We start from the raw sequence: 25,278 nt of genomic DNA, 5'->3' as shown, positions 1-25,278 counted from the left end.
ATCTGAATAGTCTCGTAAATGTTCAAGGAAATAAAGGATTGTTCCTAGAGATAAAACACTAGGCTCGGACTTTTTCCCCAGGCAGAGCATTTCAATATACATGAAGAATTCTATAGAATAAAAAAGGGAAAATCCTAAACTCATTGTGTGAGGCAAGCAGAACTTTGATGCCAACAAGACATAAACTGAGTGTAGAAAAAGATATGAAAATTAAGGCCATTCTCATTCATGAAGCAAATGGTAAAATCCCATATGTAACAAGATTTCTGTGGATTCTTTGAGGGTTAGAAGGAAATTTCCTTCTGCCAGATCCTGCTACTCTGGGACAACCCACACACAAATTTCTGTTTTGAGATTTTCTGTAATACCCATGCAATATGGAACAGGCTTGACAATCTGTGTGATAGCCAGCCTGTGGCCATGACTTCTCAGGGACACAAATTTCTTCTGTTTGCCTCCTTGTTCTGCTCAGCTCCAAGAGAACTTTGACCAAAGTTCCTTGAGCTTGGAAATAGGAATGGGTTTGCTTCTGTTTCACCCTCACTGTGAAGATACAGTCCGGTGGAATCCAGATCCACTGCGAGAGAGTCGGCTATTATACTCTTTTCATGAGTAGTCCCTAGGCCTTGACTAGAGTCTTTCTTGAGATATGAGGCTAATAGTTCCTTCTTGGTCCACCACTTTTTGATATAATTAATGCTTCTTCTATTGGGAATTTTTAATTGTTTGGGAAGTGACATGGTTTGGTGTGTCTCCATTCAAATCTCAGCTTCAATTCTATCTCCCAGAATTCTCTCGTGTTGTGGGTGGGACCCGGGGGGGGGGGTAATTGAATCACGGGGGTTGGTCTTTCTCATGCTATTCTTGTGACAGTGAAGAAGTCTCACGAGATCTGATGGGTTTTTCAGGGGTTTCCGCTTTAAGTTCTTCCTCATTCTCTCTAGGCATTGCCATGTAAGAAGTGCCTTTATTCGTATACCATGATTCTGAGGCTTCCACAGCCATGTGGAACTGGAAGTCCAATTAAACCTCCTTTTATTCCCAGTTTCAGGTATGTCTTCTTCAGCAGCATGGAAATGAACTAAGACAGGAGGTTTGGTCCAAATAACCTTGGCTTCCATGATAGAAGATAGAAGTTGGTGAAATGTTTAATCTTTTCTGTGGCAAACTTTTGCAGTGGGTATTATTTTTCTAATTTTTTTTCTTGTTCTCTTCACCTTTGTTTGTCACAGGGTACTCTCGCTCTGTAGACCAGGAGGGAGTGCAGTGGCAGGATCTCAGCTCAACACATCCTCCGCCTCCCAGGCTCAGCCTCTGCAGTAGCTGGGATGACAAGCATGCATCACCACGCTCAGGTAATGTTTTGTATTTTTAGTAGAAGCCAGGCTTCACCATGTTGGCCAGGCTGCTCTCCTACTACAGATCTCAGGTGACCCGCCCGACTCAGCTTCCCAAAATCCAAAGTGCTGGGAATACAGGTGTGAGCCACCGAGCCCAGCCAACTCCAGTATTTTTTACCTAAGCCAGTGGATGAGCGGAGTTGCCTTTATTTTTTTTCTTTTTTCAGTCATGATCTCGCTGTGACATCCAGGATGGAATGCAGTAGTCTGATCTTGGCTTACTATACAATCTCTGCCACCCATATTCAGGCGGTTCTCCTACCTCAGCCTCCCAAGTAGCTGGGACCACAGGAAAGTGCCACTAGGTCTGGCTAATTTTTGTATTTTTGGTAGAGACAGGTTTTTGCCATGTTGCCCATGCTGGTCTCGAACTCCTGACCTCAAGTGACCCACCAACCTCAGCCTCCCAAAATGTAGAAATTACAACAAGAGCCACGAAGCCTGGCCTGGAATTGTGGCTTTTTGACATAAGAAATCTGTGGAGGGAAAAGCTTGGTTTGTGGGAGCACCTGAGCTCAGTTTGGCTCAAAGTTCTGGGATACCTATTATTGAGTGGCAGTGATGGTATGTTGTTAATGTACAATATGTTCCTGTATATAGCATATGTCTATGCTCATCAGATATTTTCAGGTAAAAAAAGATAGTCATTCCAGTAGTTTGAGCCATTATAGCAATTTCCACCAGGGGATTTCACAGTCCAATTCCAGTTGTGGGCAACAGTGATTAACATAATGGTAATTAATGAGAAGAGATTTTGAGACGTCCAGCCACGCTGACATGTCAGTGCCTTGTTTGCAGTATTATGAAGAAAGAGTGCAGTGGACTAGATACTAAGAAAAACATTGAATTATTTTTCTTGCCTCTATAACATCAAAGGACAATTAGAGATATAGAAGCTATGGAACATTCCACAGCATGGCTTGACATTTCACTGAACTTTTATCCTTTTAACCATGTACAAAGTTTGTTACCTATGCAAAGGTAGGACTGCAAAAGGAAGACAGAGGTGGAGTCAGAGGTCACAATCCACAGCAAGGTGACATTCTTGTTGATCGCAGCTTGAAATCAAAATTAGAGCGAGAATTAACTTTCCGGTTGCCGTAAGAGAGCAAGGAGAATGAAGCTACCAGCAGTTAACGGTATTGGATTAATTGAAATGAAGGTTGACAGATTGTTTTGGCTTTCCATCAAATTGAGTAAAGAAAAGGTAACCACTTATCTAATTTCACACATATACAATTGTGGATTAATTAAAAGATTACACAACCCATATATTATGGGTTTCTCATATAAGTGTATATGTACATGGGCAGACTCACAGTGTGCCAATATGTGTCTATATCCAAGTATATACAAATCCAGTGACCAACAGTTAACAAGATAGAAATTCTCTCCCATTTCACCATTCCCTTTCCTAGAATTTTTTCATAAATATAATTTTTCATATATTTGAAGCCTACTCTCTGGAGGCATGTAAAGCATGCATGCAGTAAACCTGTGCGATCTCACAATGGTGGTGTCAGAGAAAACAGTAACACCGATGTTATAAAAGATTAATTGTGAGGAGAAAGTTATACTTCCCATTAGTACAAATACACAAGAATGATTTCATCCAAAGCTGAAATCAGTCAATATCATTTGTTTTTAATGTTTTATTTAAAATACTTAATTTCAATAGGATTACTAAAGGAAATTAACGGTATTCGTAATAAATAATGTTCATGTATTCCCTTTAATTGTTGATTATTTAAAATGTAAGTAAAATACTAAATGGCACTGTATAATGTAGTTTCATGAAGCATTCTTTGTGGTTTTCATAAAATTGATAGTCTCCATGGAATATTTTGAGACTGAGAAAATTCCATATATCATTTTATTGTACTTTCACTTTACTACTTGCTTGCATGTCATAACTGATGGAAATAAAACTATGTATATTTACACATATGCAAAGCATGGATTTTTGTTTATGTTTATGTGTTCTAGTGAGACAAAGTTACCAATAATTTTTTCTATATAGGAAAATTTTTACAAACCCAAAGTTCTAATCTGTCTTTTCTTTGAAGTTTCATATTTCAGTCTAGGTATGTAATGGAATTGGCTGGGATCATTCTTTGATTTCACTGTTATTTGTGAGTTTCTGATATGCTTTTAGGAATGTATAGAGTTTCAAGCTTGCTTTCTTCTTCTTCATCTACCTTTGGACCTGTATATGCGATGTCTGCAGTAATGTGCAGTGCTATCTGACATACGGCTGCTGAAAGATACAAGCATATATACAATTCTTTGTTTCAGTGAATCTTTAGGAACAGACAAGTAACCTGAGACATAATTATGGTATGAATGTAAGCAAGCAGTTTATCATAGAGGTACAATAAGGGTGAAAATAAATGTAAAAATACATGCCTCATCCAAAACATGAGGTAGTCCAAATGAAAAATGTAAGTTGGCGTAAAGAACACTTTAAAAGTTCTGATTCTTTCTGGTGAGAGCAAGGAGCTCAGAAACCATGAGAAAGTCCTTCAAAGCTGCATGTTGGATTTGCAGGTCAGGATGGAAAGCCTGGGTCTGGGGGAGGGTGCTACGGTCCTGGTCTGGTTGAGGTCCTTCTGGGGCTCAGGTGTGTCTCAGCGGGAAAGCTGGGAAGGGGAAACGCATGCTTCACCCCGGCTAGAATGCCACCTCAGCCCACCTAGATGAAATTGCCCCTTCACAGCCCTGTTTCTCCTTCTTGGACAGGCAGGTGGAGGAACTCGGCCACCCTGAATACAAGTGGTAGGAAGAAGTTTGCCTTTCATCACAACATTTACTTCGGAAACAAAGTGATGACTAAGGAGTATTGCATTGGCATCCTCCATGAGGAGTAGAGGGGGTAGTACCTCGGAAGCTGGGCCTGGCGTGAGCCTTCCTGACTCGTCTCCCTCCAGGATACAGGGCGACTGGCTCCACTGCAGTCCAGTGGTTCCAGGGTCATGCAAGTGAAAGCCCGAGTTTCCCGCAGGTCACTGCCTGAGCTTCTTCAGCTGGTTGTCTGACTGTGACGGCCCAGGTTATGGCACGATTGCTGAGGTGGGGCAGCTATGGGGCATCATCGCAAAGGACCTTCTTCGACATTCCTTGGCATCGGAGGAATTGGCTTTGAACCAGAACCTGACCTGTCACGGCCAATTTGCCCAGTCCACCAGATCATCAGCCAGGGCCTGTGGCTCTATATTCTGCAGCACTACCCAAGGGAGTTAGGCCCTCAGAGAGGGAACAGAGAAGAGGCTAGGGAAGCAGCCCAGGGCTGGGGGTTGAGAGGCCTGTGGGTCCTGGAGGTAGGACACACATAGAGAAGCCAAGGCTCAGGGAGGAGACTGCAGTAAGGAAACTCAGGCCATCATGGGCTGGTGGAGAAATGCCCATCAGGGAACTGTGGTACCCACATTTCACGATGGGGGAACCGTAATCTGCTTAATAGGCATAAGCAGCTAAGGTCAATGGGTGGGAAGCCAGGATCAAGGGATAGCTGCCTCATCATCCCTTGCTAGCTACTTCCCTGTCCTGAGGCTTGCTTCTACCTGGGGTTCAGTTTGGGCTCAACCAGGGATCTCTCACCCTCCACACAGATGCCCACCTGAGGCCTGTCTAGGTCTGCGTCCTCCCAGAATGACTCTCCCAGGCCTGCTAAGTACCGTTTGGATGACACCACGCTCCACTGACATGCTTGCTTCCCTCCGCCATCCTCATTCACCCACCAACTCCCCACCCCAAAAAAGGCAGGCCACCGCACAGGGAATCTGGAGGACCACACAGGGCTCACAGGGGAGGAAATGTGAAGAGACGGCAAAACAGAACAGGACATTCTGTGTGTTTCCAGAAGGCAATCTGCCTGGATATTAAGGCCCACCTCAGTATTGGTGAGGACACCCAGTGTCTCTTGGCCCTGAGCATGTGCACACAAACACGCACATTGTCTAAACGGCATTGACATCACTACTACCTGAGGCATCCTCAGATTCTATACAACCCCTGTAAAAATATCAATGACACAATCTTCTTAGAAAAACAATCTGGGAATCCCAAATTTGCTATGAAATGGCAGAAGATCCTGAAAACCCAGAGCAATCCAGTAAAAAGCACAAAGCTGGAGCCACCACACTACCTAACTTCATGATATACTACTACAAAACTTTTTGTACCAAAATACAATAGCACTGGCAGAAAAGCAGAGACTAGAGCTCAGGAAAAACAACAGGAGCCCAGAACTAAGTCACTGCATTTGCATCTCACCGCCTTTACCCAAAGAAGCAAGAACGCCCAATGCAAAATCAAGTATCTTCTATAAACTAGGTTGGGGAAATGTGAATAGCCACACAAAGGATTTTACAAGTGGATTATTTATCACCAAACTCCAGTGTCAGATCTGAAACGATAAAAATAGCAGAAGAGATCACAAGGAAGAAGCTCCATGGCGTCCGTGTGTGCAATGATGGTCTCAAAGTGACTGCCAGAACACAGTAAACACCATCAAAAACAGAGAATGGAATCATAGCAAACTAAAGTGCTTCACCACACCATAGAAAACTCAACATACAGAAGGGACATCCTACAGGATGGGAGCAATGATTGAATAGTCACAGTACAGAAGGAACTCCCAACAACTCAATAGCATGAAAACAAATGGGCGAAGGCTGCGAAGACTCATTTGTGAAACTGAGACATACAGTTGCCCAGAAGACACACTAAAAGGTCCTCAGTATCCCCAATCCATCACGAAAATGCAAATCAAAAACACAATGAGATTTCTTCTCACTTCAGTCAGAATGCATATTATCCGAAAGTCAAACAAAAAAGAAAGAAAAGAAAACCCTAATCTCTGGTGAGGATGCAGAGAAAACGAATTCCCTGCTCACTTTTGGGGAGAATGTAAATTAGTGCTGGCATTAAAGAAGCTTTATGGCTCTTATTTAAGTATAAACAGTCTTCAGAAATCTACAAGTAGAACCACCCACTATATGATCCAGCAAATCAGAATACCCGGGCACGCCCACTAGTACACAGATCAGTATGTTGAAGTGGTGCGTGCACCCATGCAATTATTGCTGCACTCATTACGTTTTTGCTGTAGCCAAAATACGGAAGCAATCTGAGTGTCCCTCCATTGATAAATGGATTAAAAAATGCAGCAAAAACACGTATGCGCAATGGAAATATGTTGAATATGGGAATCTGTTGAATGTGTGCATGCCATTCTGTTAAGTGACATAAGCCAGGTATCAGAAAGGAAAATAGCACGTGATCTCATTCTTATATGAAATCAAAAAAGCGGACTTCAGAGAAGTAAGACTCCAAAGACTGCGGTGAAGAGGGTGCACTGACGAGATGCTGGATGAAGAACTCATACTTCTAGTTATAAAGGAGGAATAGGTTAAAAATATTTTCTTCAGCATGCTCACTATAACTAGTGGTAACATATTCTTTCTCTAAAAATATTTGAATACAGTGCATGCCATGTTTGTTCACCACAAAAATGACAACTATGTGAGGACACACATATGTTGATTGGCTGGATGTATCCAATGCAGAATGTATATGACCTGTTGAACATCACGCCTTAAGTGGTAAATATGTATCATTTCATATGACATTTTTTAATTAAACCTACAATTTTTAAAATGCCTTAACAAAATAAATGCAAATAAAATATTGTATTATAAAGCAGTGCTTTTCTTTTCTAGCAAAGTCTTTTTCATGACACAGGAAAGAATGCAAGCCTTTTGGTAACTTGAGAAATAAATACATTTGTGTACATGTATATATATAATATATACATGTATATACGTATATAAATGTGCATATATACGTATATACATGTATATACGTATATATGTGCGTATATATGTATTTTTATATATGTGTATATATATATGAAAATCCCTATGAATGCTGATGATGAGTTGAAAGATAGAAATTCCAGGCACAGAGACTATAGTCCATGAATTGAAACCTTCAGTGCATGTTTCAAAACAAGACGTGAGGAGGAGGAAGAAAAAAGTAAAAAACACAAAGCCATGGCAGGTCCATGGGTTACACCTGTCATCCCAGCACTTTGGTAAGCTGAGGTGGGAGGATTGCCTGCACTCAGGAGTTCCAGATGAGCCTGGGGCAACATGGACCCACATTCAAAAAGTAAGTATTTAGTTAATTGATACATAGCTTGGAGGGGTGGCATGCATCTGTACTGCCAGGTGTGTGAGAGTCTGAGTTGAGAGGATCACATGGGTGTGTGGTGCCTGGGCTGCAGTGGGCTGAGATCGTGGGGCTGCTGTCCAACCTAGAAGACAGAGTAAGACCCATTCTCGGAAAACAAACAAAAAACAGTCACATTAGGTAAATTAAAACTATGTAGTGTGAGGAGAATCAAAATAAACGAAACATCATCAGAGCCTATGCGATCTGATGAAGGAAACCAGCTTTCACATAATAACAGCCCCAGCTGGGGAGAACAATGAGAAAGGGCAGAGAGAACACTGTAAATAATAACACGCCAAATTCCCCAAATGAGTTAAAAGACATAAAAGTACAAAGAGTGCTTCTTTTCAATTCAATGCCCTTGAATTCAGAATTAGAAAGTAAACCCAGATAGAGAATAGAAAGACAGACGATACAGATGGAGAGCGTGTGTTGGGGAAGTAAGGGAAGGATGAAAGGAGGGGTGTAGAGGAAGGAAAGGAAAAAAGGAAGGGAGAGAGACTGATAGATGTTCAAAGACACAGATACAAAGTCTACAATGGTTGTAGAGATAGGCATGTGCAAATTGCCGCAGGGAGTGTGGAAAAATATCGGAACCACGGAGACCTAGGTGGAGTCAGAGAAAATATACAAACTCGCACAGAGAAATAAACATACACAACCACAAACACACACGTGGTAGTTTAAACATGAAAAGACACCAAGTCCCTGTCGGTACAAATCACAGATGTGCTTCCGAGTTACTGAGGCACAATGCAAATTTGTCAGTGCCCTTAGCATCTGTGGCCCACGTGCACGGATATTCAGTGGAAGAAGTGTTACACAGCCTTTATAATTCAGCACGATCTGTGATAATACCAGAAGAAGGGATCTCATGTGAAATCACTAGACTGAATTGCACGTAGGATTCAAGGAAGAAGCCCAGTCTGCTGCATTCACTCGGTGGGGTGGCAATATGGCTGAGCCACCAACCCATGGCACGCCCATCCATTGTAGACAGTTCCTGGTTTGCTGCCTGCCTTGGAAAAAGCTCCTCCCCTACCACCACTTTAAAACAGGCTAGCTCCAAAACTAGTCCTGGCATCCATTTACGGTCATTTTCTTATCTATTTACCTCCTAGAAAAATCATTGCAAGACCCTTTCCTCAACATTTTCCTATGCATTAAATTTGGGGAAACGCATTTTAAGACGACCTCGTTATAGGCAAGTCCCCAGACGTTTCCTAATCTGAGTTGCGCAGAGTGCACACACCAATCTGTTGCCCCATTGCCACTATACGGATACCGTACTGGACCACAGTGTCTTTGACATGCACACAGTAGGATAGAGGGCAGCTTGAGGGGGCCAAAGAGTTCCGACTGTTTTCAGAATAATTTGCTTAGAAAACGTGTTTCTCCTGTGTTTGTGGGTCAGGGGGACGGTAGTCAGGGAGGACAAGACTCCCGCTCCACAGCTTCAGCTGTCTGCATAGGAGCAGGGACAAAACCGGGCGATAGATTTTCAAAGCTCAACTGCTTTGATACCGAGCAGAAGGGGTAGAAAGCATACTGAAGGCCCCACAACAGATTCAGGAACTTTGACTGTCAAACCCTCTTCCCTGAAACAACATAGCTCTTCTCACAGAAGCTGTGCTGACCAGAGTCTATACGGGACAGGAATGTTAGCACTCTATTAGCGTGTGGTCAACATGGATGCTCATGTTGGAACTCTTTCATCTGGGAACAGGAAAGAAAGTTCTGCCTCCGACACTGAAATCCTCCTGCCCCATCCTTGACAGAGGCAACCCCTTGTCTTGTGCATAGACACAGGTGTTCCTGGGAAGCAGCCTCCCACTCGCGAATGAAAGCTGTATGTTTTGTCCTCCTGTGTGAGGCTTGCAACACATACTCTACAACTATATTCGCTTTACATTCTAAACCTTAGGCAAAGTATGCTGAAGAGGCCACAGAAAATTAAAGGGCCCTGGGCTCCAGAAACAATCTGCAGTGCCAATCACGAGGGAGAATATAGAGACTCACTAGACTTTGCAAGAGCACAAAATGCAATCGTAGTGTTGTTAGCTACATACGTTATGGGCTCCTCACCTAACATAGAATCTTGGAGAAAAGCTTAACCCAACTAAAGATGTAAACATCCACAAGAGTGTCCATATCCAGGGTCATCAAGTGACAAGAGAGTCCCTGGATGGATTCTCCAACAATCTTACATTCCACTAATCCACGCCCTTTCCCCTCACTTCTGTAAGTTTGTCTTTTCCCGTAGTCATCTATGCCAAAAGTGTATCCTGAATGCCTTCCCACATGCCTCTGTCACCTTTCCCACAGTCCCTCCATACACCTTACATGCCCATTTCTTCTCACGTTGATGTTTCAGAAGTCCTGAGAGGCTGATTGTCCCAGAAAAGGATTATGCATTCACCTTTAAAAGAACATGTGGATTCAACACGAAAGCCAACTTTAAGATTTCCATCATCCTGTGCTTATCTATTGTGTATGATGATACTCAAAATGAAGGATTTTGGAGGTCCCAGCAAACTGGGACCTGGAAACCCAGTAACCCCATTCCTTGAACTATCTCTGCTTCCATAGGATGAAGTCAGCCTCCAACTAAGCTGTCTTTTGCTTTTACCTCCCCCACTCTGTCCTGTAGGAAGAATCCCAACACATCCCACACCCATTCACTCTACAACTTTAGAGGCCCAGCTCCAACGCAGACTGGTAATTTCCATGAAGAGAATAAAGCACGTGGATGGATCAATTCATTAGCACACCCGAATAAAGTGGATAAACATACACACACACACAAACACAAAGACACACTCACACACACACACAGACACAGAGTCACACATCCTTGAGAATGTTTATTTTTCATTCCATACAATCCAAATTTACCCCCTCTTCCTGATTTCTGGTGACTCGACCTCTTTTTCCTTTAGTTCCTGTGCATAAGACCATGCTGAGTACTGCCGTCCTGCATACTGTTGTAACTTTTTAGGAGTTCTGCTGTATTAGGTAAAATCTGATGCTCCATCATATTCAACTCAACAACTGGGAGTCCCCTAGAGAAACACAAACTCACGTTAAAACGCATTTTCTCTGAGCCATACTTGGAAATGTTTCAATTGTGGGGCCCGCTGAGAAAAGGATATCCCTTCCCCATTTGTGATCCCTTAAACTTCCTCCTACCACGTGTTACAAACTGTTCTGCGCAATCCCGGCCCCATTCCCAGTATTGTCTGTGAGGGGAGTCGGCTAACAAGATGCACTGTACCCTAAAAGCACACAGAAGTCTGATGGGGCAACAGCTTAAGGAAATCCATCAATCTAAACAGTCCTTTGTGGTTTGGGGCAAGGATGATCAGGACGCACATTCAGGGAGCCCAATCTTATGGGGTTGGTAGGATGACTGCCGGAGGGGTTCACAGCCATGGAATCAAGTGCCACAGACTGAACTGAATGATTTTCAGCTTTACTCCTCATTGATTCTGGAAATGGACGATTCTTCACTGGGCTTAAGACTCCACAGCTATCACCTGCTTTGCGTGAAGTCTCTAATGTGCCTTTTCAGCCCAATGCCATGAACGTCCTGGATTCTGTCACTCTCTGTCTTCCTCTCAAGGAATTTCTACATGTACCAAAGGAGCCTCAATTTCTACATTTCTGAAATGAGCACCCAGGCTCCCTGAATAGGCAGGTGCATCAACCCCCTTATACTAGGCATCAAACAGCTCCAGTCCCAACTAACGGCTCACCTGACGTCTCTGTTCCCTCTTCGGGTGGCTTCATCCTCTTGTAGTATTGCAGGGGATTGCGCCACAGGTCCTTACATAGGATCTGTCAGGGGACTCAATCGGGAAAGGCCTCATCAGGGCTCAGAAAGGTGACCCAAGCAGCTGGGAACACACGGGGTCATTTCTCATGTTTCCCAGTGAGGACTCACCTCAGCAATCTTGTTAGATCCTGCGAAGTTGTGGTCAGAGAACCAGTTGAAGAAGTTAAGGCTGCTGCTGTGGTGTCTGCGGCGATAGGCCTCCACTTCATAATACGGATACCACTCAATTGGAGTGGAATGAGAAGCCCTGTATTCTACAGAGACAGGAGTTTTTGTGGGAAGGGGGCTGGATCACGTCGGCAATGATCCACCCGCCATCTTCCTTCCACTACCCATCCTGGGAGCCACCTGTCACCTGTGATGTTCACCAGATATTCCTTGGTAATCACTTCATTCTGGAAGTAGGGGTTACTCCGAAAGAACAACATGATCTTGCAGAGATGAACAGGATGCTTCTCTTCTTCCACCTGTCAGGACAAGGTGGAGAAAGCTTAAATACGTTTTCGGGTGAGGTGCTCACTCTTGCTTACAGGAATGAATTATTTCCCTTACCCTCCCCCGCTAAACCCTCTCGCCTCAGTCTTCCTGGCCTCACCTCCAGGCTGACCATGTAGCTCAGCATGTCTTCATCTTCGTCAGTGATCAGGGCTGACATCTGGGGGTGGTTTGCAATCTGATTTAGGTCAAAGAGACTTTATACACGATGGAAGGGAAAGCGACGAGCAACAGGGAAGAAGGCCTAAGAGCACCCAGAGGCTGGGGTAGGGGATTTCTCAGATCTGCTTCCATGTATGATCTCCTTTCACCTCCCCCTCCCCGTAAACTAAGGCCTCCTGTGTTCACAGAGGGTGTATGATTCTGAGGCTGACTGCACTGACATGGGGAGGCGCGATTTGCAGAGACTTGCTGGTGTCTGAGGAGTGGCAGAATCTGCTTAGAGCCGAAGACGCCCAGTCCCAGATCGGACTAGCGAGGGGCAGCAATCACACTCCCTTAAAAATAGCTTGCTTCACCGAAAAACCTCTTCTGGTCTGAACTCGCTTCTGCTCTTCAAAAAGATGCCCCAAACGTCTGCTGCTCGGCATCACCAAGGGTTTCTCTGCCGCTTGCAGGACAATAGTACCCACGCCTGCTGTGGCTTTCCGCAGCCACATTTGTCCGTGGCAACTCCCCTTTGTTCCCCAAAGAGTCACATCGACGCCGAGCTGCCCATCGGTCACTTACACTTCCCCGAGAGCACCTCTCCACTAGAAAGGCCGAAGAAACACTGAGAAGGATACAACATTGGCCCAGAAGCCAGGGACGCTCTGGATGACGGCGCCTCTGCGGTCTAGGTGGGGCTTGCGCCTCCGCTCCATCTTTTCCCGCTGCCGAGAAAAGGCCTTCCTGGCTTGGGCATTAACCGGCTCCAGCTCCACCTGAACGGCCAGCAGCTCCTCCAGTGCAGACTCTGGGGTCATGGGCCCAGGGCCAGGCTGTGCCCGCTGGGCCTCCTCCTGCCGCTCCACGAGGCCCTCCTCCTCCGCCACCACCTCCACCTCCGCCATTATGTCATCCAACGGCAGCACCGCCTCCTCCCCCAAAGCCGCCTGCTCACTCTCCACCCCGGCCGCCCCCTCCTGTACAGCCTCCATCCTGAAGGCGGTGCCCTCCTCGGCACTCGCACGCACCAAGGCCTGTGCTGCCCGACCCACGCCACAGGAACCCTGCCGCAGCCTCTATGGCACCCGGTAGCTCAGCGAGCCCTCAGGGCGCATGCGCCGGGCTTCCAGGCGCCCCCTAAGGGACTGCGCGCGAAGGGCCGAGGGGCCGCACCCAGGCCGACTTCCTCCCGTCGTGGCCAATCAATGGGAGGGCGGTGGGCGTCTCCCTGGGCGGCACAGCCACTGGCGGGCCTGCATCTCCAGCCCCCCACCCCCCGCCTTCCCTGCCCAAGCCTCCTCCGAGAAGCCCTTGGAGCTTGTGCCGGGTAGCTAGGCATCCAGGCACACGCGGGCTGCGTGGCCTTTGGAATTGTGGGCATGGCAGCCCTGTGCCCTGACATCCTCAGGGTGGCAAGCCATGAACATCTCTATGTGTCACGAACACAGGAAACGTCTCTCTTCGTTAGGCAGGCCAGGTAGATGGTACGGAAGTAATACTGCAGATCCAGAGAAAACTCTCTGGTTCCTGGGGCTAGGGCGGCAGGGGTGTCCTGGGGGAAGTGATCGGGGCGGGCACGTGGGAGGAAAGTCGCCTGCCTTATAAAAGATTAATTGTGAGGAGAAAGTTATGCTTCCCATTACTACAAATACACAAGTATGATTTCATCCAAAGCTGAAAGCAGTCAATATAATTTGTTTTTAATGTTTTATTTAAAATCCTTAATTTCAACAGGATTACTCAAGAAAAATAACGTTATTCGTATTAAATAATGTTGATGTATTCCCTTTAATTGTTGATTATTTCAAATGTACGTAAAATAGTAAATGGCACTGTACAATGTAGTTTCATGAAGCATTCTTTATAGTTTTCATAAAATTGACAGTCTCCATGGAATATTTTAAGACTGAGGAAGTTCCATATATCATTTTATTGTACTTTCACTTTATTACTTCTTGCATGTCATAACTGATGGATATAAAACTATGTATATTTACAAACATGAAAAACATGGATTTTTGTTTACGTTTTCTAGTGAGACAAAGTTACCAATACTTATATCTATTTAGGAAAATTTTTACAAACCCAAAGTTCTAATCTGTCTTTTCTTTGAAGTTTCATATTTCAGTCTAGGTATGTAATGGAATTGGCTGGGATCATTCTTTGATTTCACTGTTATTTGTGAGTTTCTGATATGCTTTTAGGAATGTATAGAGTTTCAAGCTTGCTTTCTTCTTCTTCATCTACCTTTGGACCTGTATATGCGATGTCTGCAGTAATGTGCAGTGCTATCTGACATACGGCTGCTGAAAGATACAAGCATATATACAATTCTTTGTTTCAGTGAATCTTTAGGAACAGACAAGTAACCTGAGACATAATTATGGTATGAATGTAAGCAAGCAGTTTATCATAGAGGTACAATAAGGGTGAAAATAAATGTAAAAATACATGCCTCATCCAAAACATGAGGTAGTCCAAATGAAAAATGTAAGTTGGCGTAAAGAACACTTTAAAAGTTCTGATTCTTTCTGGTGAGAGCAAGGAGCTCAGAAACCATGAGAAAGTCCTTCAAAGCTGCATGTTGGATTTGCAGGTCAGGATGGAAAGCCTGGGTCTGGGGGAGGGTGCTACGGTCCTGGTCTGGTTGAGGTCCTTCTGGGGCTCAGGTGTGTCTCAGCGGGAAAGCTGGGAAGGGGAAACGCATGCTTCACCCCGGCTAGAATGCCACCTCAGCCCACCTAGATGAAATTGCCCCTTCACAGCCCTGTTTCTCCTTCTTGGACAGGCAGGTGGAGGAACTCGGCCACCCTGAATACAAGTGGTAGGAAGAAGTTTGCCTTTCATCACAACATTTACTTCGGAAACAAAGTGATGACTAAGGAGTATTGCATTGGCATCCTCCATGAGGAGTAGAGGGGGTAGTACCTCGGAAGCTGGGCCTGGCGTGAGCCTTCCTGACTCGTCTCCCTCCAGGATACAGGGCGACTGGCTCCACTGCAGTCCAGTGGTTCCAGGGTCATGCAAGTGAAAGCCCGAGTTTCCCGCAGGTCACTGCCTGAGCTTCTTCAGCTGGTTGTCTGACTGTGACGGCCCAGGTTATGGCACGATTGCTGAGGTGGGGCAGCTATGGGGCATCATCGCAAAGGACCTTCTTCGACATTCCTTGGCATCGGAGGAATTGGCTTTGAACCAGAACCTGACCTGTCACGGCCAATTTGCCCAGTCCACCAGATCATCAGCCAGGGCCTGTGGCTCTATATTCTGCAGCACTACCCAAGGGAGTTAGGCCCTCAGAGAGGGAACAGAGAAGAGGCTAGGGAAGCAGCCCAGGGCTGGGGGTTGAGAGGCCTGTGGGTCCTGGAGGTAGGACACACATAGAGAAGCCAAGGCTCAGGGAGGAGACTGCAGTAAGGAAACTCAGGCCATCATGGGCTGGTGGAGAAATGCCCATCAGGGAACTGTGGTACCCACATTTCACGATGGGGGAACCGTAATCTGCTTAATAGGCATAAGCAGCTAAGGTCAATGGGTGGGAAGCCAGGATCAAGGGATAGCTGCCTCATCATCCCTTGCTAGCTACTTCCCTGTCCTGAGGCTTGCTTCTACCTGGGGTTCAGTTTGGGCTCAACCAGGGATCTCTCACCCTCCACACAGATGCCCACCTGAGGCCTGTCTAGGTCTGCGTCCTCCCAGAATGACTCTCCCAGGCCTGCTAAGTACCGTTTGGATGACACCACGCTCCACTGACATGCTTGCTTCCCTCCGCCATCCTCATTCACCCACCAACTCCCCACCCCAAAAAAGGCAGGCCACCGCACAGGGAATCTGGAGGACCACACAGGGCTCACAGGGGAGGAAATGTGAAGAGACGGCAAAACAGAACAGGACATTCTGTGTGTTTCCAGAAGGCAATCTGCCTGGATATTAAGGCCCACCTCAGTATTGGTGAGGACACCCAGTGTCTCTTGGCCCTGAGCATGTGCACACAAACACGCACATTGTCTAAACGGCATTGACATCACTACTACCTGAGGCATCCTCAGATTCTATACAACCCCTGTAAAAATATCAATGACACAATCTTCTTAGAAAAACAATCTGGGAATCCCAAATTTGCTATGAAATGGCAGAAGATCCTGAAAACCCAGAGCAATCCAGTAAAAAGCACAAAGCTGGAGCCACCACACTACCTAACTTCATGATATACTACTACAAAACTTTTTGTACCAAAATACAATAGCACTGGCAGAAAAGCAGAGACTAGAGCTCAGGAAAAACAACAGGAGCCCAGAACTAAGTCACTGCATTTGCATCTCACCGCCTTTACCCAAAGAAGCAAGAACGCCCAATGCAAAATCAAGTATCTTCTATAAACTAGGTTGGGGAAATGTGAATAGCCACACAAAGGATTTTACAAGTGGATTATTTATCACCAAACTCCAGTGTCAGATCTGAAACGATAAAAATAGCAGAAGAGATCACAAGGAAGAAGCTCCATGGCGTCCGTGTGTGCAATGATGGTCTCAAAGTGACTGCCAGAACACAGTAAACACCATCAAAAACAGAGAATGGAATCATAGCAAACTAAAGTGCTTCACCACACCATAGAAAACTCAACATACAGAAGGGACATCCTACAGGATGGGAGCAATGATTGAATAGTCACAGTACAGAAGGAACTCCCAACAACTCAATAGCATGAAAACAAATGGGCGAAGGCTGCGAAGACTCATTTGTGAAACTGAGACATACAGTTGCCCAGAAGACACACTAAAAGGTCCTCAGTATCCCCAATCCATCACGAAAATGCAAATCAAAAACACAATGAGATTTCTTCTCACTTCAGTCAGAATGCATATTATCCGAAAGTCAAACAAAAAAGAAAGAAAAGAAAACCCTAATCTCTGGTGAGGATGCAGAGAAAACGAATTCCCTGCTCACTTTTGGGGAGAATGTAAATTAGTGCTGGCATTAAAGAAGCTTTATGGCTCTTATTTAAGTATAAACAGTCTTCAGAAATCTACAAGTAGAACCACCCACTATATGATCCAGCAAATCAGAATACCCGGGCACGCCCACTAGTACACAGATCAGTATGTTGAAGTGGTGCGTGCACCCATGCAATTATTGCTGCACTCATTACGTTTTTGCTGTAGCCAAAATACGGAAGCAATCTGAGTGTCCCTCCATTGATAAATGGATTAAAAAATGCAGCAAAAACACGTATGCGCAATGGAAATATGTTGAATATGGGAATCTGTTGAATGTGTGCATGCCATTCTGTTAAGTGACATAAGCCAGGTATCAGAAAGGAAAATAGCACGTGATCTCATTCTTATATGAAATCAAAAAAGCGGACTTCAGAGAAGTAAGACTCCAAAGACTGCGGTGAAGAGGGTGCACTGACGAGATGCTGGATGAAGAACTCATACTTCTAGTTATAAAGGAGGAATAGGTTAAAAATATTTTCTTCAGCATGCTCACTATAACTAGTGGTAACATATTCTTTCTCTAAAAATATTTGAATACAGTGCATGCCATGTTTGTTCACCACAAAAATGACAACTATGTGAGGACACACATATGTTGATTGGCTGGATGTATCCAATGCAGAATGTATATGACCTGTTGAACATCACGCCTTAAGTGGTAAATATGTATCATTTCATATGACATTTTTTAATTAAACCTACAATTTTTAAAATGCCTTAACAAAATAAATGCAAATAAAATATTGTATTATAAAGCAGTGCTTTTCTTTTCTAGCAAAGTCTTTTTCATGACACAGGAAAGAATGCAAGCCTTTTGGTAACTTGAGAAATAAATACATTTGTGTACATGTATATATATAATATATACATGTATATACGTATATAAATGTGCATATATACGTATATACATGTATATACGTATATATGTGCGTATATATGTATTTTTATATATGTGTATATATATATGAAAATCCCTATGAATGCTGATGATGAGTTGAAAGATAGAAATTCCAGGCACAGAGACTATAGTCCATGAATTGAAACCTTCAGTGCATGTTTCAAAACAAGACGTGAGGAGGAGGAAGAAAAAAGTAAAAAACACAAAGCCATGGCAGGTCCATGGGTTACACCTGTCATCCCAGCACTTTGGTAAGCTGAGGTGGGAGGATTGCCTGCACTCAGGAGTTCCAGATGAGCCTGGGGCAACATGGACCCACATTCAAAAAGTAAGTATTTAGTTAATTGATACATAGCTTGGAGGGGTGGCATGCATCTGTACTGCCAGGTGTGTGAGAGTCTGAGTTGAGAGGATCACATGGGTGTGTGGTGCCTGGGCTGCAGTGGGCTGAGATCGTGGGGCTGCTGTCCAACCTAGAAGACAGAGTAAGACCCATTCTCGGAAAACAAACAAAAAACAGTCACATTAGGTAAATTAAAACTATGTAGTGTGAGGAGAATCAAAATAAACGAAACATCATCAGAGCCTATGCGATCTGATGAAGGAAACCAGCTTTCACATAATAACAGCCCCAGCTGGGGAGAACAATGAGAAAGGGCAGAGAGAACACTGTAAATAATAACACGCCAAATTCCCCAAATGAGTTAAAAGACATAAAAGTACAAAGAGTGCTTCTTTTCAATTCAATGCCCTTGAATTCAGAATTAGAAAGTAAACCCAGATAGAGAATAGAAAGACAGACGATACAGATGGAGAGCGTGTGTTGGGGAAGTAAGGGAAGGATGAAAGGAGGGGTGTAGAGGAAGGAAAGGAAAAAAGGAAGGGAGAGAGACTGATAGATGTTCAAAGACACAGATACAAAGTCTACAATGGTTGTAGAGATAGGCATGTGCAAATTGCCGCAGGGAGTGTGGAAAAATATCGGAACCACGGAGACCTAGGTGGAGTCAGAGAAAATATACAAACTCGCACAGAGAAATAAACATACACAACCACAAACACACACGTGGTAGTTTAAACATGAAAAGACACCAAGTCCCTGTCGGTACAAATCACAGATGTGCTTCCGAGTTACTGAGGCACAATGCAAATTTGTCAGTGCCCTTAGCATCTGTGGCCCACGTGCACGGATATTCAGTGGAAGAAGTGTTACACAGCCTTTATAATTCAGCACGATCTGTGATAATACCAGAAGAAGGGATCTCATGTGAAATCACTAGACTGAATTGCACGTAGGATTCAAGGAAGAAGCCCAGTCTGCTGCATTCACTCGGTGGGGTGGCAATATGGCTGAGCCACCAACCCATGGCACGCCCATCCATTGTAGACAGTTCCTGGTTTGCTGCCTGCCTTGGAAAAAGCTCCTCCCCTACCACCACTTTAAAACAGGCTAGCTCCAAAACTAGTCCTGGCATCCATTTACGGTCATTTTCTTATCTATTTACCTCCTAGAAAAATCATTGCAAGACCCTTTCCTCAACATTTTCCTATGCATTAAATTTGGGGAAACGCATTTTAAGACGACCTCGTTATAGGCAAGTCCCCAGACGTTTCCTAATCTGAGTTGCGCAGAGTGCACACACCAATCTGTTGCCCCATTGCCACTATACGGATACCGTACTGGACCACAGTGTCTTTGACATGCACACAGTAGGATAGAGGGCAGCTTGAGGGGGCCAAAGAGTTCCGACTGTTTTCAGAATAATTTGCTTAGAAAACGTGTTTCTCCTGTGTTTGTGGGTCAGGGGGACGGTAGTCAGGGAGGACAAGACTCCCGCTCCACAGCTTCAGCTGTCTGCATAGGAGCAGGGACAAAACCGGGCGATAGATTTTCAAAGCTCAACTGCTTTGATACCGAGCAGAAGGGGTAGAAAGCATACTGAAGGCCCCACAACAGATTCAGGAACTTTGACTGTCAAACCCTCTTCCCTGAAACAACATAGCTCTTCTCACAGAAGCTGTGCTGACCAGAGTCTATACGGGACAGGAATGTTAGCACTCTATTAGCGTGTGGTCAACATGGATGCTCATGTTGGAACTCTTTCATCTGGGAACAGGAAAGAAAGTTCTGCCTCCGACACTGAAATCCTCCTGCCCCATCCTTGACAGAGGCAACCCCTTGTCTTGTGCATAGACACAGGTGTTCCTGGGAAGCAGCCTCCCACTCGCGAATGAAAGCTGTATGTTTTGTCCTCCTGTGTGAGGCTTGCAACACATACTCTACAACTATATTCGCTTTACATTCTAAACCTTAGGCAAAGTATGCTGAAGAGGCCACAGAAAATTAAAGGGCCCTGGGCTCCAGAAACAATCTGCAGTGCCAATCACGAGGGAGAATATAGAGACTCACTAGACTTTGCAAGAGCACAAAATGCAATCGTAGTGTTGTTAGCTACATACGTTATGGGCTCCTCACCTAACATAGAATCTTGGAGAAAAGCTTAACCCAACTAAAGATGTAAACATCCACAAGAGTGTCCATATCCAGGGTCATCAAGTGACAAGAGAGTCCCTGGATGGATTCTCCAACAATCTTACATTCCACTAATCCACGCCCTTTCCCCTCACTTCTGTAAGTTTGTCTTTTCCCGTAGTCATCTATGCCAAAAGTGTATCCTGAATGCCTTCCCACATGCCTCTGTCACCTTTCCCACAGTCCCTCCATACACCTTACATGCCCATTTCTTCTCACGTTGATGTTTCAGAAGTCCTGAGAGGCTGATTGTCCCAGAAAAGGATTATGCATTCACCTTTAAAAGAACATGTGGATTCAACACGAAAGCCAACTTTAAGATTTCCATCATCCTGTGCTTATCTATTGTGTATGATGATACTCAAAATGAAGGATTTTGGAGGTCCCAGCAAACTGGGACCTGGAAACCCAGTAACCCCATTCCTTGAACTATCTCTGCTTCCATAGGATGAAGTCAGCCTCCAACTAAGCTGTCTTTTGCTTTTACCTCCCCCACTCTGTCCTGTAGGAAGAATCCCAACACATCCCACACCCATTCACTCTACAACTTTAGAGGCCCAGCTCCAACGCAGACTGGTAATTTCCATGAAGAGAATAAAGCACGTGGATGGATCAATTCATTAGCACACCCGAATAAAGTGGATAAACATACACACACACACAAACACAAAGACACACTCACACACACACACAGACACAGAGTCACACATCCTTGAGAATGTTTATTTTTCATTCCATACAATCCAAATTTACCCCCTCTTCCTGATTTCTGGTGACTCGACCTCTTTTTCCTTTAGTTCCTGTGCATAAGACCATGCTGAGTACTGCCGTCCTGCATACTGTTGTAACTTTTTAGGAGTTCTGCTGTATTAGGTAAAATCTGATGCTCCATCATATTCAACTCAACAACTGGGAGTCCCCTAGAGAAACACAAACTCACGTTAAAACGCATTTTCTCTGAGCCATACTTGGAAATGTTTCAATTGTGGGGCCCGCTGAGAAAAGGATATCCCTTCCCCATTTGTGATCCCTTAAACTTCCTCCTACCACGTGTTACAAACTGTTCTGCGCAATCCCTGCCCCATTCCCAGTATTGTCTGTGAGGGGAGTCAGCTAACAAGATGCACTGTACCCTAAAAGCACACAGAAGTCTGATGGGGCAACAGCTTAAGGAAATCCATCAATCTAAACAGTCCTTTGTGGTTTGGGGCAAGGATGATCAGGACGCACATTCAGGGAGCCCAATCTTATGGGGTTGGTAGGATGACTGCCGGAGGGGTTCACAGCCATGGAATCAAGTGCCACAGACTGAACTGAATGATTTTCAGCTTTACTCCTCATTGATTCTGGAAATGGACGATTCTTCACTGGGCTTAAGACTCCACAGCTATCACCTGCTTTGCGTGAAGTCTCTAATGTGCCTTTTCAGCCCAATGCCATGAACGTCCTGGATTCTGTCACTCTCTGTCTTCCTCTCAAGGAATTTCTACATGTACCAAAGGAGCCTCAATTTCTACATTTCTGAAATGAGCACCCAGGCTCCCTGAATAGGCAGGTGCATCAACCCCCTTATACTAGGCATCAAACAGCTCCAGTCCCAACTAACGGCTCACCTGACGTCTCTGTTCCCTCTTCAGGTGGCTTCATCCTCTTGTAGTATTGCAGGGGATTGCGCCACAGGTCCTTACATAGGATCTGTCAGGGGACTCAATCGGGAAAGGCCTCATCAGGGCTCAGAAAGGTGACCCAAGCAGCTGGGAACACACGGGGTCATTTCTCATGTTTCCCAGTGAGGACTCACCTCAGCAATCTTGTTAGATCCTGCGAAGTTGTGGTCAGAGAACCAGTTGAAGAAGTTAAGGCTGCTGCTGTGGTGTCTGCGGCGATAGGCCTCCACTTCATAATACGGATACCACTCAATTGGAGTGGAACGAGAAGCCCTGTATTCTACAGAGACAGGAGTTTTTGTGGGAAGGGGGCTGGATCACGTCGGCAATGATCCACCCGCCATCTTCCTTCCACTACCCATCCTGGGAGCCACCTGTCACCTGTGATGTTCACCAGATATTCCTTGGTAATCACTTCATTCTGGAAGTAGGGGTTACTCCGAAAGAACAACATGATCTTGCAGAGATGAACAGGATGCTTCTCTTCTTCCACCTGTCAGGACAAGGTGGAGAAAGCTTAAATACGTTTTCGGGTGAGGTGCTCACTCTTGCTTACAGGAATGAATTATTTCCCTTACCCTCCCCCGCTAAACCCTCTCGCCTCAGTCTTCCTGGCCTCACCTCCAGGCTGACCATGTAGCTCAGCATGTCTTCATCTTCGTCAGTGATCAGGGCTGACATCTGGGGGTGGTTTGCAATCTGATTTAGGTCAAAGAGACTTTATACACGATGGAAGGGAAAGCGACGAGCAACAGGGAAGAAGGCCTAAGAGCACCCAGAGGCTGGGGTAGGGGATTTCTCAGATCTGCTTCCATGTATGATCTCCTTTCACCTCCCCCTCCCCGTAAACTAAGGCCTCCTGTGTTCACAGAGGGTGTATGATTCTGAGGCTGACTGCACTGACATGGGGAGGCGCGATTTGCAGAGACTTGCTGGTGTCTGAGGAGTGGCAGAATCTGCTTAGAGCCGAAGACGCCCAGTCCCAGATCGGACTAGCGAGGGGCAGCAATCACACTCCCTTAAAAATAGCTTGCTTCACCGAAAAACCTCTTCTGGTCTGAACTCGCTTCTGCTCTTCAAAAAGATGCCCCAAACGTCTGCTGCTCGGCATCACCAAGGGTTTCTCTGCCGCTTGCAGGACAATAGTACCCACGCCTGCTGTGGCTTTCCGCAGCCACATTTGTCCGTGGCAACTCCCCTTTGTTCCCCAAAGAGTCACATCGACGCCGAGCTGCCCATCGGTCACTTACACTTCCCCGAGAGCACCTCTCCACTAGAAAGGCCGAAGAAACACTGAGAAGGATACAACATTGGCCCAGAAGCCAGGGACGCTCTGGATGACGGCGCCTCTGCGGTCTAGGTGGGGCTTGCGCCTCCGCTCCATCTTTTCCCGCTGCCGAGAAAAGGCCTTCCTGGCTTGGGCATTAACCGGCTCCAGCTCCACCTGAACGGCCAGCAGCTCCTCCAGTGCAGACTCTGGGGTCATGGGCCCAGGGCCAGGCTGTGCCCGCTGGGCCTCCTCCTGCCGCTCCACGAGGCCCTCCTCCTCCGCCACCACCTCCACCTCCGCCATTATGTCATCCAACGGCAGCACCGCCTCCTCCCACAAAGCCGCCTGCTCACTCTCCACCCCGGCCGCCCCCTCCTGTACAGCCTCCATCCTGAAGGCGGTGCCCTCCTCGGCACTCGCACGCACCAAGGCCTGTGCTGCCCGACCCACGCCACAGGAACCCTGCCGCAGCCTCTATGGCACCCGGTAGCTCAGCGAGCCCTCAGGGCGCATGCGCCGGGCTTCCAGGCGCCCCCTAAGGGACTGCGCGCGAAGGGCCGAGGGGCCGCACCCAGGCCGACTTCCTCCCGTCGTGGCCAATCAATGGGAGGGCGGTGGGCGTCTCCCTGGGCGGCACAGCCACTGGCGGGCCTGCATCTCCAGCCCCCCACCCCCCGCCTTCCCTGCCCAAGCCTCCTCCGAGAAGCCCTTGGAGCTTGTGCCGGGTAGCTAGGCATCCAGGCACACGCGGGCTGCGTGGCCTTTGGAATTGTGGGCATGGCAGCCCTGTGCCCTGACATCCTCAGGGTGGCAAGCCATGAACATCTCTATGTGTCACGAACACAGGAAACGTCTCTCTTCGTTAGGCAGGCCAGGTAGATGGTACGGAAGTAATACTGCAGATCCAGAGAAAACTCTCTGGTTCCTGGGGCTAGGGCGGCAGGGGTGTCCTGGGGGAAGTGATCGGGGCGGGCACGTGGGAGGAAAGTCGCCTGCCTTATAAAAGATTAATTGTGAGGAGAAAGTTATGCTTCCCATTACTACAAATACACAAGTATGATTTCATCCAAAGCTGAAAGCAGTCAATATAATTTGTTTTTAATGTTTTATTTAAAATCCTTAATTTCAACAGGATTACTCAAGAAAAATAACGTTATTCGTATTAAATAATGTTGATGTATTCCCTTTAATTGTTGATTATTTCAAATGTACGTAAAATAGTAAATGGCACTGTACAATGTAGTTTCATGAAGCATTCTTTATAGTTTTCATAAAATTGACAGTCTCCATGGAATATTTTAAGACTGAGGAAGTTCCATATATCATTTTATTGTACTTTCACTTTATTACTTCTTGCATGTCATAACTGATGGATATAAAACTATGTATATTTACAAACATGAAAAACATGGATTTTTGTTTACGTTTTCTAGTGAGACAAAGTTACCAATACTTATATCTATTTAGGAAAATTTTTACAAACCCAAAGTTCTAATCTGTCTTTTCTTTGAAGTTTCATATTTCAGTCTAGGTATGTAATGGAATTGGCTGGGATCATTCTTTGATTTCACTGTTATTTGTGAGTTTCTGATATGCTTTTAGGAATGTATAGAGTTTCAAGCTTGCTTTCTTCTTCTTCATCTACCTTTGGACCTGTATATGCGATGTCTGCAGTAATGTGCAGTGCTATCTGACATACGGCTGCTGAAAGATACAAGCATATATACAATTCTTTGTTTCAGTGAATCTTTAGGAACAGACAAGTAACCTGAGACATAATTATGGTATGAATGTAAGCAAGCAGT

The 25,278-nt window shown here is 45.5% G+C and overlaps 2 pseudogenes; both read right to left on the bottom strand.

The window, feature by feature from the left end:
- Nucleotides 1-10,673: 10,673 nt before the first annotated feature.
- On the bottom strand, nt 10,674-13,226 carry LOC129395763 (testis-specific Y-encoded protein 3-like; annotated as a pseudogene).
- An 8,207-nt stretch (nt 13,227-21,433) lies between these two features.
- On the bottom strand, nt 21,434-23,986 carry LOC129395765 (testis-specific Y-encoded protein 3-like; annotated as a pseudogene).
- Nucleotides 23,987-25,278: the final 1,292 nt, after the last annotated feature.

The sequence above is a fragment of the Pan paniscus genome, chromosome Y (assembly GCF_029289425.2).
Source record: "Pan paniscus chromosome Y, NHGRI_mPanPan1-v2.0_pri, whole genome shotgun sequence".
NCBI lineage: Eukaryota > Metazoa > Chordata > Mammalia > Primates > Hominidae > Pan > Pan paniscus.
This window is presented reverse-complemented; position numbering and strand designations above follow the sequence as displayed.